The following is an 18,561-nucleotide window of genomic DNA, read 5'->3' as shown; positions in this document are numbered from 1 at the left end:
GAAAGTAGATAAAACATTGAATATACACAACGCTTTCGGCCTCTTATGCACCTAATCCACTCTCAAATGGCTTGCTATTCAAAACTTAATGTTCTTCCACAATGATTTGATAAATTTATACATAATTATTTTATACACTCACAACTCGAATAATGTTGAAAATATAAAAACTTTAATATCAATCCTTGTTGATTTGTAAACAGTATCTGACACTTAGCTCTTGTGAAACCTTCACTCGGCTCCATCTTAAATATTCCAGCTCCAAGAATGTTGCTCCAAGTCTCTATTCTGCTGTGATCTATACTTGATCCTACCAGTATCTTAAGCCTTGGTCTGTCTGAAGATGGGGAAAAATCCATATTTGTCTGTAGGCTTCGAGACAAATCTACCAAAGTAATTATGGAGAGAAAAAACTCCTTTTTATGGATTTGTTGATCCTATCCATAAACACACACAAAAATGCAAACCCCTGAAATCCTCAAGAAATCTTCAAAGAAAATGGTAATCACAATAACAATCCTCCTCATATATTTCACACCCTAAAATGAGAACTTAACCTCAAACAACAATGGATGATGCAAGGGTTTGAAGATGAAGAGATTTAATTTTCAAAAAATCAACAATGGAGGAATTATCATTTCCAATAATGATCATGCTCATTGATCTCACACCTTAATGTATGAGCTTAACCCAAACAACAATGGATGATGCAAGATTCAAAACTCTTTTTGAATGTTGAGTGAAAGAGTGTGTTGTGAGTTCTAAATCATAAAGTAGAAATCTATGTTATGAACCTTGTGAATGAGATTTTATCAAAGGTTTATATATTTGATGGAGATATAGAATTAAAAAAAAAAAGAGAAAAGGTTATTTGATTTGAGTCAAAAGTAAGAAGTTTAACTTGAGTCAAGACAGTGAATGATTTGAATCAAGATCCAAGAAAAACAAACCTATCATTCGAACCAGGATATTTTATGATTTGAGTAATTTGATTTGAGTTAACATAAACTATGATCTGAATCATATCCACATAACTAAAACCCAAAATCTACTATTAGTGTCTAATTCGAGTCAAGCACATTTGTGATTCGAATCAAACCTCTCTAATTCAAGTCATAGATCGTTGTGACTTAAATCACACATACATAAGAAAATCTTGCTTTTGTGTAATATGTTTGATTCGAGTCAGGGGCTTCTGTGATTTGAATCAGACTCGCAAAAGCCAATTCCCGCTTCTCTGCATCCTTTGATTTGAATCATGTAAGCTTGTGATTTGAATCACACTTCCAAAAACTTAATTTTTGAAAAACATGACTTGAATTCATTATCAAATGTGGTTTTTGATTAAAAAATCTAACAATTTGAATATAAGCATATTTCTAGGACTGTAATCAAACAATTTGATTTATGCATGCGTAAAACAGATTAAGAACTCAACCCTAAGATTTGAAATCAAGTGAGGAGACTCAATAATGATAAAACAAAACCAAAATATAAATGACAAGTAACAAAATATAAACCCTAGGAGGCAGAGGCAACTTCAATTTAACACCCATCTAAAATCCTGGAGGCCCAAATGCTTGTTTAAGAGAGTTATTTATATGTGAAAAATTAGGATGATCTCTCCATCTGGGTTTATAAGTATTAGAGTATGTATTTCCTCTTTTGAGGTGGTTAACGTAATTAAAATGCTCTGGATTGGATCCTCCCACTAAAATGACCTGGAAATTTGTATTAGTATGGCCAATGAATCCATAAATCTCACATGGTTAAGCAACAAAGGTGATAGCGTTTACACTCATTTTATCATATTTCTAAAATAGAGCGTCTACTTTTGCATTTATGTGGTCTATGACATCTACTTCATACTTTCCCTCTTTGAGATAATCTCTTAGTCGAGTTAGGATAGATTCCCTATTGGTAATGGTTTTGTGCCATATTTTCTATGTTTTTATTCATGAGTGCACTGCACGCAGTTGCGTCAACTGTCATCCTTGTAGTGTACAAAAGACGATTGCAAAAGGTGTCGACTATAAGCCATATTTCAAGTCCATGATGGGGACTTAACGTCAACATTTCCTTAAATTGCACCCATGCTTCGTAGAGATATTCCCCATCCTTTTGAATAAAACTAGTTATTTGATTTCTTAGTTGAGTTATTTTATTCTGCAAGAAATATCTAGTTAGGAAATTGATTTTCAAGTGATTCCATGTCATAATGGAATCAAAAGCTAGAGAATATATCCATGCTCTGGCTCTGTCCCTTAACAAGAAAAGGAAAGCCTTAGTCAGATTACCTCATTAGTTACTCTGTTCATTTTAGAGTATCGTAGTATTCGATAAAATAGACAAATGCAGGTTAAAATCATCTGCCGATGAACCTACAAACTAATTTGTATGCTCCATGGATAATAGGGACGATTTAAGCTCGAAATTATTTGCATCCACTATATGACGCATAATATTGGAATGAGGTTTCGTATTATTAGGAATGCTGAGTTAAAATTCAATGCCATTAAATTCAATATCTAAAATAGTTCTCGACAATAATGTTAAAAACTTGATATCTCCACAAATGCGGAGTCATATCAATGTGGTAAAATAGTGTTCCAGTATGGAGTATTTGGACCACAAATTATTTTTTCTTCTTTGATTAGCTAAATCGATCTAAATTTGTTTGTTTAGTTATTTTTTAAGGTTGTAATTTAAATAAAAAATAGTCCTAGAATTGTCATTGCTATCTAAGATAAACGTTATATATTATTATTCCAACTTTGTCATAAGGGGTATAGATTTGGCATGGTTTTAAATAGAGAATTGTAAATTACATATCATGTAAGATTATGAAATTGTGCCTTCTACCACTGAACCTTCCTATTGCATGGTTGTTTGAATGCTAAAATTCGTTAAGAAAAACCATTTTTTAGGATAAAACTTTCCCAATTGAATCACCACTATTTTTTCATGTTTTAATTCAATTATATGACTTTTATGTATCAGATATCAATCTACACATTTTAATATATCGATTGATATTTGATGTTATCTCTACTTTCATAGAGACATACATTAAAATCTTAAAATTCAAAGTATCATTAAGGTTCTCATAGATTATGGAAATAATATTTATAGTGAGTCTGTAATTTAGACAATCATTACAATCCTAGAATATAAAGGATCCACTCACTCATGATAATGAGAAACTCGTGCATAATGAAAAACATATACATATTAATAATTAAAGTAAATGATAATGAGAAACAGAATATACATATACATAAGTAAAGTAAATGATAACAATATATATATATATATATATATATATATATATATATATATATATATATATATAAAGTAAATGATAACGAAATAATGTCCTAAATCACAAACAAAACCTTAATTGTAGAAAATAAAAGTACAACAAATGCTTGTTCTTTCATTACAAAATATAAATTGCAGAATATTTGGGAATTGAAAAATCAGTGGAGTCCTAAACTGATGCTTAAAACTTGTTTATATAACCCTCTAATAATTCCTGAATATGGACATTAATCCTTCATTCCTCTTCATAATCCTGAACAACAAAACAGAACTGAACAATATTAAAGCTAAGCAAAATCCTAAATAAAAATATAGACTTAAATAGCTAAAACTAATAAAAACATTACTTATTAATTTGTCAAAGTATTTAGAAGAAAAAGTATATGTACTGTTGTGAATTAAAAGACCTCATTTTTCTCTAAGAACAAATTTTTATTTTCTATTTCAAATGAGGATATATGTGATTTAAGATAAATAATTTATTTTAGCTTGTATGAATCATTGTCTATTTTTTTTTTACAAATGAGGAAGATCTTGTAATAGACAAATTAGGAAGTTAGATCATTTACCTCATTATCTTTGTGGTTCTCTATGAGACCAACATTGACTTCTTTCTCTTTTTCTGATTCATCAAAAGGAGTCTGTGTCATTACCATCTCATGTTATATATATATATATATATATATATATATATATATATATATATATATATATATATATATATATATATATATATATATATATATATATATATATATATATATATATATATATAATATATATATATATATATATATATATATATATATATATATATATATATATATATATTATGTTTTGGTCCGGTTAAAGACCCAAATGGTTGAAACCCATTTCAACTCAAATCCATCCCATTTGACCCAAGGTATAAAAGTCAGATCAAATAGAAAGTAAGGTACATTATTTGATCTTTCTTTTTCACTACACTCACCTTGAATCTTGAAGTGACTTGGACATTGGAATGTTAACCTTGCAGGTCCACCCCACACCGGTGTATTGACAACATCTAATTCTGGTTCGCAAACAGAATAATGGCACCGTTTGTGGGGATTGACTTCTAATTTCTGCGAAATTCCATTACTAGATCAATCTCGATCTAAAATCATATCTCTACTAAAAGTTGAAGGAGAAGAGACGGTAAATTTGCTAATCATGTCCAAGGTCTTCAATCCATCTTCTGAATTAATCGCTCACTAGCTATCACTAATCGACAAATTTTGCCATGCCACATCATTCAACATTTATCCTTTTCCAAATTTCCTTCTACTGATTATGGAGACTAACATTCAACAAAATGGAGATAATTTGGAGTTAGGTTTTCTAGATCTCAAATAGGTCAATGGAATTCCGAACTTTGATCTACCTCTGATTGTTGTAGCCACCATCGCTGATCAAAACCTGACATGATTCTCGTGAATGAATGAAGCTCTTGCAACATCCTCTTCGCAGACACGTTGGAACTGCTAGGCATACAGCAAGCAGGTTTGAATCTACATGGTGAGGGTGATCTGTTAGCCTTAAATGATTCGATGACTCGCCCTTGGGGAATGATAAATTTAACATTAGCAATTAGAGAAGGAACATGTGAAAGAAAGGTAATCCTTAACTTCCTTGTAATCCTTTGAAGAAATGCCTTACGAGGTTTCCCATGAAGGTCCTTCTTAGCAAAGTTATAAGTCGTGGTGTCTTCGATCCACTTGAAGGTGGCCTATCATGATATGGAGGGAAGTTCGACAATTGACAATGTCACTTGGAGGAATCTAGGCGAATCAAGGAACTCATCAGAGAGAAAATTCTTGTGTCGACATCAAGGATAGAAGAAAATCCAAGGGATGCTTCTACCTTTGATTTGTACGCGTACGAGGAGGAAGTTAAACCTATTCCAGATGGTGAGTTTGAGTTTGTCCAACTCGAAGATAACCATGTATGGTCAGTAAATATAAGATTTGGGCTTTCCCTAGGAGTAAGGTCCACATTAAATTACTAGACGGATTAAGGAAACGTTACTAGTGAATATCACAACAGTGAACATCTTGAAGTCTTACAAAAGAAATAAACAAGCCAGGTTTGGGATCCCTCAAGCCATTATAATGGAAAATGGAACATAGTTCATAGACAAAAGACCTAAAGCCTGTCGGAATAATTGAAGATCTAGCAACATTTAATGTCAGTAAAATACCCCCCAAAAAATGGTCAAGCTGAAGCATCCAAACAGGTGTTAGTCAAAGGACTAAAATAGAGACTTGAGGACGCCAAAGGCAACTGGACCGACGACGTGCCTCATGTCTTGTAGGCCTATCGTACCACCCTCAAATCGACTACAGGAGAAAACCAGTTCCGACTCTTCTACGACATGGAAGTGGTAACTGTTGTGGAAATCAAAGAGTCGAATCGAAGGATGACAAACCCTTTACTAGTAGAAAGCAACGATAAGGCCATCAGAGAGGAAGTCGACCTTTTAGAAGTAGGATCGAAGTCCCCTTCATTAGTGTCGTCCTCAAGAAAACCACGACTTCCAGGTACAACTGCTGTGTCTGGCCAAGAGAATTCCATACCGGGGATTTGGTGCTCAGTAGAGTCGACGTAAGAACGCCTGGGATGGAAAGCTAGCAATGGACTAGGAAGGGCCTTACCAGGGTGTGGGCCTTAATCAGGAAAGGAGCATACTTCTTGGAGTCCCTCAAAGGAGAACACCTACCAAGGACTTAGAATGTCGCCAAGCTAAAGTAGTATTACATTTGAAGATATATTTATGTATTCATTCTATTGTTTCAATGTATCAAAATCACTTCATTATGAATGCAAATGCTTGTTTTCCATTTTTTATTTACTGCATGTTTTCTTATGTATCTCTCTTTTAGGATGCTAAAGGTGGGGAAGATAAATATCACACGTATTTGTGCATATAAGGTGCACTCCCCCTTCAGATCTATCCAATCCAAGGGAATTTTGGCAGTGGAGCCTATACATGTCCACCTCGATCCGAGTCACACCTCGGGGGCAAGGACAAGGACCATGACCTTTTCCGGGGAATGATCCTCTGTGAAGGGGAGTGCAGTACAAAGATATGATCATGTATCGCTGATTTCGAGTCTCACCACGGGAGATGCGGATAACATGCTAATACAACATATGCTAAATGCAACACTTAAACAACACGCTAAAACAACATATACTAAATGTAGCATATAAACAACACGCTGAAATAACGATTTCTAAATACAACACACAGAGAAATACTAAAATAGTTATTTCTAAATACATCAAACATTATAGTAAGTGTCATACCCCGATTTTGGTCCTGAAAATTTTCCATTTTTTATTTGGCACTTGGCCTAAAGTTCATTTGCATGCATTCATGCCAATTTCATATGTACCATCCATTCATATCAAATGTTGCAAGTATCCTCATAGATTCAAGAGTTTGTGGTTGGGTCCTTGACCTTGTATTCATGTGTGTCAAGCCTAAACCTTAACTTATGTTGGCGGGGTGTGCTCTTTGATAATAATATTTCACTTGATCTTAAAACCCCAGTTTTTGTGGGACACTTTGGTGTGGGTTTATTTATGGGACTTTTTGCTTGCTTTAGGGTGAGCTTGGAAACCCTAATTCATGACTCCCATATGACTTTGGTCAACCAATTGACCAAAGCTAACCATTCCAATTGTGGTTTTTCCAAACTTAATCAATTTCCATAACGTTTTTAATTTCTTTTTTTACAAATTGTCAACCGTTCATTAACAATTTTAAGGCACTTTTTTTTTCATTTTTCTATAAACCATCTTTTTCTTCATCTATTAATTTTCCACAAACCATTCAACTTTCATTCATTAATCCATTCATGTAGAATTTAATCCAATTTAATTCAAAGCATTACATACACATCAAAATGTTTCATTTGTTTTTTTTCAAGTGCATTTCCACATTGATCATTTCAAATCCATTTTTGGGAACTTTTCAACTAACATTTGTGAACATTTGAATCAAAACATTTTCAATTGATTTTCAAAGAGAAACTTTCCAAATTGACATTTGTGAAAATTTTAATTAACTTAAATCCATTCAATTAATACTTTAAGAAAACCTTTGCTAGCATCCAAAATTCTATTTAAAATTCATTCTAACATTTGAGTCTATCACAAACTTAAAACCATTTGATTAAATCCAATAGTTTTCAAAGTCAATCACAAGCTAATTAAATCTTAATTCCATAAAATCCACATTTATTCATGATTATTTCTACATTTAACATTACATCCCATTACACCATACATAACATTCCCATTTATAATACAATAGGAAAAGAAAAGAAGCTTTAAACTACTTGATGGAGCTTGTAGCCACCATTTCCATGTTGCACTCAAGAGTTTCACCAATGTTGGAACGATATCACCTTGATAACTAACAACAAACCAACTCTTAGCAAATCAAATAGATTCATGGCACATGAAGCCTGCAAGAAAAATCAGTTCACAATTAACCCAAACATCCTAACCAAGCTTCATAAATCCAAACTCACATTCTAACTTAAACCTGGCTGCAATATAACAGAGCAAAATCCAATCCCTAACAGTCCATTAATCCAAAAGATTATCAATCAATTCCATAAACCATTCAAATATTCTATAACAATTCCATAAACCATAATACATCCACATTTCTATTCTAATTACATCCAATTATAAACCACAACTCACATAAATCACCCTGCTATGCGTACAAGCGACATGTAATACGGCTAATATTCAACCATACATAAACCATTTCGAGCCTAATTTAATACACCCAATATCAAGCTCAATTACATTAAATTTATAATCACTTTTTGTTCAATCATTCAATTTAAATCCAAAACTAAAAAGATTACAATCGTCATTCTAAACTCATAATCTAATCCTACATCATTCCAATGCCACGAACCAATCACTTTGAATTCAAACTCCAAAGCAGCTTCATTAGCATTCCAATTGAAGGTCCAGAACATGAGCACAAAAACTTCAAAACAGTTCCAAACGACCCTTGGACCCGAGCTAACTCACATACCGCATCGCTGAGTCAACATGTCAATTCAAACCACGAGTCAGCATTGCATAGCAGGCCAGCAACTGCAAAACATCATAACAGAAAAACAGTACACAAAGAAACAAGAAACATTTCATACTCGAACCAACCATAACCTTAACCTCTCCATGCTCTGAACCCTTCTTGCACACAGCCATAGGAAAAGGTAAAGTGTTGTTTGAGAGGTGAAGAACAAGACGGGTATGGAAAATCAAGATGCAATTAAGCAGTTGCAGTCTTTGATGGGCAATGTTGATGAGCAGAAGAAGATCACATTCAAGAATATGCACCAGGGATATCCGACTGAAACGTTAGGGCGGTTTCTCAAAGCTCGGTACAGGAATGTTGCCAAAGCTCGTAAAATGTTAATTGATTGCTTACATTGGAGAGTGGAGAATGAGATTGACAAAGTTTTAGCGAAGCCAATCCCAAAGGATTTTTACAGAGCTGTGCGAGATTCTCAGCTCATAGGAATGTCTGGTTACACAAAAGAGGGCTTACCCGTCATCGCTATTGGCGTTGGGCTCAGTACGTATGACAAAGCATCCGACAAATACTATATACAGTCTCACATCCAAGTGAACGAATATAGAGATCGGGTGATCTTGCCAACTGCTACAAAGAAGCATGGAAGATATAGTAGCACCTGCGTGAAAGTCTTGGATATGACTGGTTTGAGATTTTCAGCGCTCAACCAATTAAGGCTATTGACAGCTATATCTACAATAGATGACTTGAACTATCCGGAAAAGACAAACACATACTATATCGTTAATGCACCATATGTATTCTCCGCGTGTTGGAAGGTTGTAAAGCCTCTTTTGCAAGAAAGAACAAGGAAGAAAATCCAGGTGCTGCAAGGCTGTGGCAAGGACGAATTACTCAAGCTAATGGACTACGGATCTCTCCCACACTTCTGCAAAAAAAACAAGATTCCAAGCCATCGAGACATAATGCAGTTGCAGCAATTACCGAAAACTGTTTCTCCTTCAATCTTCATCACGAACTCTTCACAACGCAACGAATACACGACAATGAACACGGAAGCGTAACACACGATGATGAAAATCTGAACTCAGGATCCTGCAAAGACATCAAACCACTCATGAAGGTTCTGATTTTCACTACAGTAAAACACAAGTAAATTAGGTAAGGCGTTAAAACTCAGCAAATACCCTAAAAAGCATTAAGACAAAAATAGAAGAAGAAAGCGTAGGCTCATATTACCGTTTCCGAATTAACGTCAAACAAGGCAGACCAAAATCTGAGCGCCTTAAAGCACTTCCAGGAGATGCCCATTTGGATCTCCATAAGATAGCTCAGAACCCTAAGTTGTTGAGTATAAAAAGGAGAAAAGCGAATACTGTAGGGAGAGGCAAAATTGACCAAGAAAAACCCTAAATCTCAGAAGACGAAAAAACCCTAATTTTGGTGACGGCGTGAAAACCGCCGAAGGTGAGCCTTCTTATTTGATTTTCTTTTGAAGCTATGGTTTTTTCCGCATTTAGAGTGAGAGAGGGAGGTTTGAAAGTTTGAGAAGATGAGTGAGATTGAGAGATGACGAGAGGTTGAGGATTAGATTTAGAGTGAGAATAGGGAGTGCGAGTGATTGGGAGAAGACGAGTGGAGATTTAGGGAATGGAGACCATCTTCGTGAGGAAGACGAGCGAATCTCTGGATTTGCAACGCGGTCTCTCACATTCTCTTCTTTTATTTATTTTAAAAAAAAACAAGCATTTAAAACTTAATATTGTTTAGTCTTCCCTTGCACCTTTTTATTTAATTAGTGTCTATCCATTAATCTCTTTTGGAAACCCAACAGCCAGGCGCCTAGGGTTACTTTTTGGATTCCTCCATCGTTTTAATTAGTTGTCCATTAACAGACTACCTCATTTTAGTTTTTTATTTTAATTTTAATTTTTAATCTATTATGGTTTATATATTCAAGTTGTTATTAAGGTAACAAATGACCATAAGTGGCCTAGTGGAGAGAGAGCAATTTCACTCTCTTTAGTGGGAGGGGTTCAATACTTGGAAATAGCATATCTTCATATTTCTATTTATTATGCTTACTATTTCATTTAAATTTTTTATAACTTCTACTATTTATTTTACTTTTATATTTTTATTAATTTAATTTAATCGTTATTTAGTTGTTTATATTTTTAAATGTTTACCTTTTAGATTTAATTAATGGTTGACTTTCCGATATTGGGTTTTATTTGATTAGTCGATTTTTGTGTGTTAGTTAATTTAATTAGGTTATTGGTATCCATGTTCCTACCTTTACACATATAAATAATCACATTCAAATTCACTAAATTTTTCAATTTAAATTTCACTAACTTTCCATAGTTTCAACATTTAATTTCATTTCCTCCCATTTGAATCTAGCATTCTGGTGGGAACTCGATAATATATATAAAATTTATTCGATATACATATAAAATTGTAAAACTAATTTTATCCCTATAATATAATTTTTAAACTATCTTTACAACTCTATTAAATTCCTTTTAAAAAAAACGCGAAAGAAGAGGACCATTCGAATCTTGCATTCCGGTGGGAACCCTCGAATGATCAGTCATGAGCCTCACGTTTTGGATTAACCGTTCATTCTTTTCTTTCATTCTTAAGAACACTTAATGATCAACTTGGACAAAATAAGGGCCGTTGGGATCAAGCATTCTGGCGTAACCCTTTGAATATTTGATTCTCATCAAGTGTTCGTTGTCCATTAAATCATTTTCTTAAATAATTCAAATGAAAAAGGACCATTGGAATCTAGCATTCCGGTGGAACCCTGAATTATTGATCCCGAGGCTCATGTCTCGTTCTCATTCAAATATTCGTCTTTCAAAACTCAACAAAAAATACTTAATTCCTACCTTAACACTTTTTTCAATAAAGATGGAAATGGAACATGGTGTATACCGTGCACTCCTGAGATTAAGATTCAAGGTGGATGCCTTACCTATCTTAGCTCTCGCCATCGTTTAAAATTGCCAATGCGGTTTCTTCAAACCCCTTTCTCAATCAAATTCAAAACACTTAATCTTTATTAAACACTTTTTCAATAAATATGGAGATGGAACATGGTGTATACCGTGCACTCCTGAGACTAGGATTCGGGATGGATATCTCGCTCATCCAAGTTCTCGCCATCACTCAAAATACATCCAACCAATCAAACTCTTTTCTCACCGCCGTGCGACTAATCAAAAACCTTTTTTCATAAACGAAAGATATATTGTCTTAAGGTGATGCAAAACAATGTTTCGGCCACGATTGTTGAGTCGAGATAAGTGACGCTTTTCCGAATGTAGATTTGTAAATTCATTCGATGTGTGGTATACGTCCACTCCCCATCTGTTTTGGGTAAAATAATGTTTTTCATCGATTAATACAATATAGCTTTCGCTAAAATCGACCAACAAACAAACATTTTTCTACCCAGAACTACGTAAGCCTTGATTTCTCTGTTGAGATACGTAGGAGCAGGATTCGTAAATCTTGTCAGGCCCACTAATAAAAAACTTAGGTTTAGTCCTTCGTCAAAAATCCAAAAACATTTCTTCTCTTTTCTATTCTTTCTTTCCCTCATAATAACTTGAGAAGACTAACATAAGCTAACATTCAAAACGAAACTAACTAAACGGTTCCCGTTGAATACAACGGACGTGAGGGGTGCTAATACCTTCCCCTTGCGTAACCGACTCCCGAACCCTGATTTGGTTGCGACGACCAACATCATTGTCGTTTTGTCTTGGGTTTTATCGATATTTCCCCTTTCCTTTTTAGGAATAAATAAAGTTCGGTGGCAACTATGTTCAGTCCATCATTACGAGCGTGCGATTGCGCTTCGCTTAAAGTCGTATTCCCATTTTTTCGAGGTGCGGCAGTAAGTATCAGTTAATACATTAAACATCGAATCTAACTTCAACTCCTAAGCATTAAAACAACCAATAGTTAAAAAAATTCATATGCATACTTTCACTTTGAACATGAATGGAATTTTGAACAATCACTTAGAATCTATTTCAATCAACACTATTTTGAGAAGAAAAACACTTAAAAATCTCAACTTTTCTTACTTTACTACTAGAAGGTCTTGAAAGATGAGGCTAGTACCACATGGAAAAAAATGAAATTGTTATAATTTGAGAATTTGGGGCTCAGGATTTTGATACAAATTAGAAAAAAAGGAGTAAAATGAAAAATATGGCCTTCATGATAACGAGTCAAGTTTTTCAACGAAATTTCATGCTTGAATCATGGTTTTTGGTTAAGATTAGAAATTTGAGAGTTTTAGTGATGGAAGAGATTAAGGTTGGATTGAGGAGGAAGGAAGAATGAAAAAATAATTTTGAACCAAATGAGGGTAATTACAATTTGTTATTTTATTTCTACACTTAATTTAAAAAATGTCATTTAACTTCATTTACTTATAATTTCATATACGTCAGTCCTTATTAACTAATCCAGTTTTTACTCTATTTTTTACCACTAATTTAATTTAATTACTACTCCGTATTAATTAAATGAGGTTGTTACATACTCTTTCTTTGGTAGCTTCATTCCAATATCCTTTAAATTTTAACCTTGATCAATGTTGTAACTCAAACACATCCACCAATATTCTATCGTGTAGTTGCTCATTGTTAGAAAGTTAATTTAAATCAAACAAACAGAGGCTAGAATTGTGAACAAATCAGTTTCCTTATACTATTTCAATCACTCTCACTTTGTCTTAGAGTTTGTACGCAGGAATACCCAAGATAATTCAGCATATGCTCGAGTTTGCACAAGAGCGATGAAAACTCGAAAGTAGGGAAGATGAAATCCGAAATTTTATGTGAAGAAGATATGCTTTTCTAATGTGTTTTTCTGAATTTGGAAATGCTCAATTTATAGGCCAAACTGGTGTTGTTTCATAAGATTGCGACCCTTGATGAAACACACACTTTCAACAACACTTTTTCTAAATATTGCATTATTTCGCCTACAACAACACTTTTCTAATGTTGTATTGTTTCGCCTACACCAACACTTTTACCAAGTGTTGCACTATTTCACCCACAACAATAGTTTTCAAAGATTGTACTTATCATACCCTAAATTTTACCCTGAGTTTTTCTCCTACGTCAACATAGTGTAATCTATCCATTTTATCATGCATGTCATCAGTTAAAAGCGTTTATCAGGATTTAAATGAAAAGTCAGGAGTTCTAGCATTTTATCTGATCTTGATAACATTCATTCAATCATTTATTGATTAAGAAGTCAAAGTACTTGATTTTTCAATCTCAATGCATTGTTTATATCCATTACATCGTATTTCAGGGGTTCAGAAGGTGATAATCAAGAGTATTATCGTCATCTGAATCTTCGTGAAGTCATGATTGTGTTTGAGAATCAGAAGCAAATGATCCAAGAGCGATTATGTTGTATCTGATTGTCGATTCACGATTTCTTGATCAGTAATTTATGCATTCACAAGACGTTTGCATTTTTTACTTACCATAACATGCATTTTTGATTCGCATAACACTTAATATATCACTCGAAATAATATTTTGGATCTACAAACAAGTGGTCGAATCATTTCTCAACTGTACTTTGAATTAGCAAGCGAAAAGTTTCAAAGTCGAGCTTTCAGACATCAGTTTTATTAATCTACGGTTCGCATAGTTTAACCTGGCATGCACGTTTTAATTTTTCGTTTACTTTTTCAGTCGCATTTCAATCAGTCTGATCCTTTTAACCGATCGATTTTTATTTCAAAATTTCACCAAAACCTATATATTTTTGAGAAGTGTATTTTACACTGATAATTTTGGTGCAGTCGATTTAATTTTTTGGGCATCTTTATGCCCGATTTTTTGTTCATTTTTCATTCGTTTATTATCTTTTTTATCAAATTAATCATAAAATATTTTTAGATTTAATTAATTAATTAATTTGATTTATTCTTGAGTCTTTAAATTTCTTTAAATTATTTTTTATGGTAATTTTCAAAGTTTTGTTTTAATTAGTATATATATTTGATTGGTTTGAAAAAAATATCACTTTCCTCCACCATGAAGAGGCCACGCGGTACACACTTAGTGGGGGACTTCCGAGACCTCTCTCTCATACAATACTACAAGAACCATTACAAAAATAAAAAAGGGACCATCATCTTACTCTAAAAATGCATCACTTCAACTCCATTTTCATCCTTCAAAAACAATAGTCCTCATCATACTAAAATGTACACAAGGATCTTCCTACCTGAAAATAAATAATTTCCTGCAGAAGCAAAAAAACCTCTCACCATACCTCTGTTATACTGCCGGTGAAACTAAGTTATCTCCAAAAATATAACGAAAACCACCCTTACAACCAACATCACCTACACATACACCGATATATTATCATAAACATACCACAACAAAATACTCTCAAGAAACACAAAAACACAGAAATCACCCAAACCTTATTCATCATCTTCCAATACCACATCTACGAACATCAACTCACCTTGTACATTGACTCATCCTCCTTCACATGTTCATTAACCTCCCTTAACTAACCTCAATTGAATCATCGTTCGCTTACTGTTTCACAACCCCAACTCAACACGAAGAACAACTGATGTGCACACAACTAAACTATCTTTATCGGTCATCCTTCAATAATCGTGTAAACTCATTTCTCTTTCTGTCACTCCCCTAAATCGTAACTACACCCTTCTGCCTCTTCACATCAACTTTAAACTGGGTTACAACTTAAACAAAAACTTGCATTTTCATTCTTTTTCGATAAAAACGTTGTTACCTCCGTTGTACGCATAAACACGACGCCGTTATCAAAGTTCATTTTTTCTTGTTCTTCTTCTTAGTTATGTTTTACACTATTTTTCTTGCAAGCTTTATCATTTCCAAGCAATACAGATCCACCATCTTGATCACATAGTTCCCGAACAAGTCTTTATTTGGAGTCATGTGCCAAGTGCAACCTGAATCCATAATCCATTATTTACCTGAGTCGTCGCTTGAAACCACATGAATATCACATGAGTCGAAATCATCTTGAATAATGGTTGTGTTGCCATTATCCTTACCTCCATGATCTTTCAGGAATTAAGGGAACACTTTTCTTGTATGACCCTCCTTCTTACAGTGATAACATCGAATACCATATGTGTAGCGGTAAATTCATGACCATTAAGCTATAGATAAACTTAACGTTAATAAAACTAGAGTCGCCACCGCTCTTTTATTGTTTCCAAGGGAAAAGGGAAAAGTACGAACAAAATCCAAAGATAAGAAGTTTTCAAATCAAAACTAATAAAATGCCAGAGATTACAGGTAAGGGGGTTGGTTATACAGAGGGAAGGTGTTGGCACCCAAAGTGTCATAGGTACTCCTAGGGAGCCCTTTTTATGTGTGCATGTGTTTTTGGTATAAAATGATGTTTCCAATAAATAGAGTATGGGGATAAGAAAAGAATTCATTAATTATATTTTTGTGTTTGACAAGATCTTCGGACTTGTGCCTACGTACCAACATAAAAATAAGGGATCAAAACCTCGTAGTTCGTGGTACCAATTTCAAAGTGAGTGGATTGCTTTTAATAAAAGTTTAAATTTAAAGAGAGGCACCAATGGCCTAAAAGAGTTTGAATGAGTGTTAGTTCTTTTTTTATTTTGAAATTTTAAGTCAATATGGTTAAGTTCATTTACAAGTTTGATTAAGAGAAGAAGTTTAAAAATGCAATGACATAAGGCCAAAGTTTCTAATTTGCAATAAAGTCTAAGTTTAGAAATCACAAGCAAAGAAGGTTTTGAAAAGAGGGAGAGATTTGAAATTTAAGAAGTGGGAGGAGATGAAGAGACTAATCCTAAGCAAAAATTTAAAAGTTAAGAGTTGAAAAGATCTGACCAATGGGATGCAATCCAATAGACAAGAATGTCATATAGAAACCCACTTTTTCCTTGGACTTTAGGATCAAGCAATATCAATAAGCAAGCAAGATGAATATAGCCACATCCAAGCTAGCAACTTCATAATCTTCTTCATGGTCTTCCCCATATATCATATGACATACTCCTTGAATGTCTTAAAATAAGGCATTATACGCAGGTTCAAAGTAACATTTGCATCAAGACCATGTAGTAGATGAACTGAAGTGGATCCCAATACTTGCATCAGATGAAATCTCACATCTCAATGACTTGGTTTCAGAAATGTTGGCATTGGCCAAGTCGTTTGGCATAGATAATGTTGCCTAATTCTAAGTCCAAAGCTCAAATCAAATCCAACAGTCCACACAAACATTTTTTAGGATTTTTTTGTTGTTTATTAAGTATTTTAAGGCCCTAAGAGCACACATACAAACAATATACACAAACAAGTATATACAACCACAATATATGGCTCAAATGAGCAAAGTAAAAATGACATAAACATAAACAAGCTAAATGAGATGTATAATGAAAAATGATAAATGACTTGAATTTAAAGTGCATAAAGTAAATGACTTGAAATTAAAAAGTTAGTCAAGTGTTAATTGATTAGAAGTTAGTGGAGTTTTGCTTTTCAATTGTTTAAGTCATTCTTTGGAGAACACTCAACCCTCTATTCACAAGCATGGATCCTCGAACCAAGACATCTTCCAAAGGAAGGAAAAAAGGATAAGTTTCCACACAATACCATGAAAGGGGGGAGACTTACAATCTTACTTACTAGAATGTTATGCCTTTTGTGTCAAAATTTAGCGCTATGTTAAGCAATCGTAATTGGATTTATTTAGAAGTCATAACTATCTGAGGTCGGGCAATAAAAATATTGGCGTTAATGCATATTAGAGATATGGTATAATGAACCATACTCCTAAAACATACCACACACAAAAATAAAATGATCAAATGGTGGACCTAATCTCATCCATACTTGTATTGATTCATAAACCAATTAGCCTTAGGATATTGAGATGTCATTGGCCAATGAGAGGAATGGGATAGAAAGGGATTGAAGATGAAGAGGGGGAGGAGATGGGACAAACACAAATTGGTCATGGAAGGAGTTTTATCAAATTAAAATCATTCATTCATTTTGGGAGATGAAATGTACATTTCATCAATCCCCTAAATCCAATGATTTTATTCCAACAAAAGTCAAATCAACCTTGACCAAGGCCCAAACACATATTCACACTTCATAAGTCAATAAAAATGGCTCAACACAATTTATTTTCAATTAAACAAATTAAAAAAATCAATTAAAATGCACTAAACTAAATTATGTTTTATCAAAAACCTAAAATCTCTTCAAGACACCAAATAAATGGCCAAGAGATTTATCATAAGTCAAACAAGGTCAAAGGACATTGGAGAAAAAATTTCACTATTTTTGAAAAGTCAGAAGTATTTTTAAACAATTTAAAATATGCAAAAAAAAATTAAATCATGAAAAATATTAATATTGATCCAAAAAATAATTTTAATTCAGAAAATTAAAGAGAAAAATATTTGAAACTTTTTGGTGAAAGTCCCATATTTTTTGGATCAATAATAAAATTAATATGAATTAATGAAAATAAAGAAATTAAAATGAAAATTCAGAAATTCAAAAGTACGTGGACCATCTGATCTCCCTCATTAATTGAGGTGGCAAATCAGATGGTCCAAAATGTGGGTTCCATGTGGTCTTTAGTCAACTGAGCAGCACGCGCGATAATCACAATCAACGCCTAAGATTAAAACAATTTAAATGGATCTTGTGGTTGAGAAGTTTGCCAACACATCGCCGGAGCCAGAGCTCCGGTCTTCTTCTCCGGTGGACCTCACCAGACTGGTCCACCTGTCGCAACTCGAAAAATGTGATCCCTCGTGATGGACGCGGAAAATGTTGTTCGAACAAAGTCGCCACCAAACTTTATTCATTCCAATTAAGGAATAGGAAAATATCGATAAAACCTTTAAGACAAAAGAATAACGGTCACCGCAACCATATTCGGGTTCGGGAGTCGATTACGCAAGGGGAAGATATTAACACCCCTTACGTCCGTTGTACTCAACGGGAACCTTTTAGTTCTAATTTGCGATTTGAATGTTAACTTATGTTGTTTGTTTTCTTCGAGTGATAATAAAATTG

General features: G+C 33.8%; 1 non-coding gene and 1 pseudogene across 1 annotated transcript; both read left to right on the top strand.

Moving 5' to 3' along the window:
* The first annotated feature begins 2,047 nt into the window (after positions 1–2,047).
* LOC127132900 (small nucleolar RNA R71) lies at positions 2,048–2,154 on the top strand. The gene has a single exon (XR_007806903.1). It is a non-coding gene; the product is annotated as a small nucleolar RNA R71 (small nucleolar RNA).
* A 6,387-nt stretch (positions 2,155–8,541) lies between these two features.
* LOC127131985 (SEC14 cytosolic factor-like) lies at positions 8,542–9,566 on the top strand (annotated as a pseudogene).
* Positions 9,567–18,561: the final 8,995 nt, after the last annotated feature.

The sequence above is a fragment of the Lathyrus oleraceus genome, chromosome 3, assembly GCF_024323335.1.
Source record: "Lathyrus oleraceus cultivar Zhongwan6 chromosome 3, CAAS_Psat_ZW6_1.0, whole genome shotgun sequence".
Classification (NCBI taxonomy): Eukaryota; Viridiplantae; Streptophyta; class Magnoliopsida; order Fabales; family Fabaceae; genus Lathyrus; species Lathyrus oleraceus.
The sequence above is the reverse complement of the archived record's forward strand: the minus strand, read 5'-3'. Positions and strand labels throughout refer to the sequence as shown.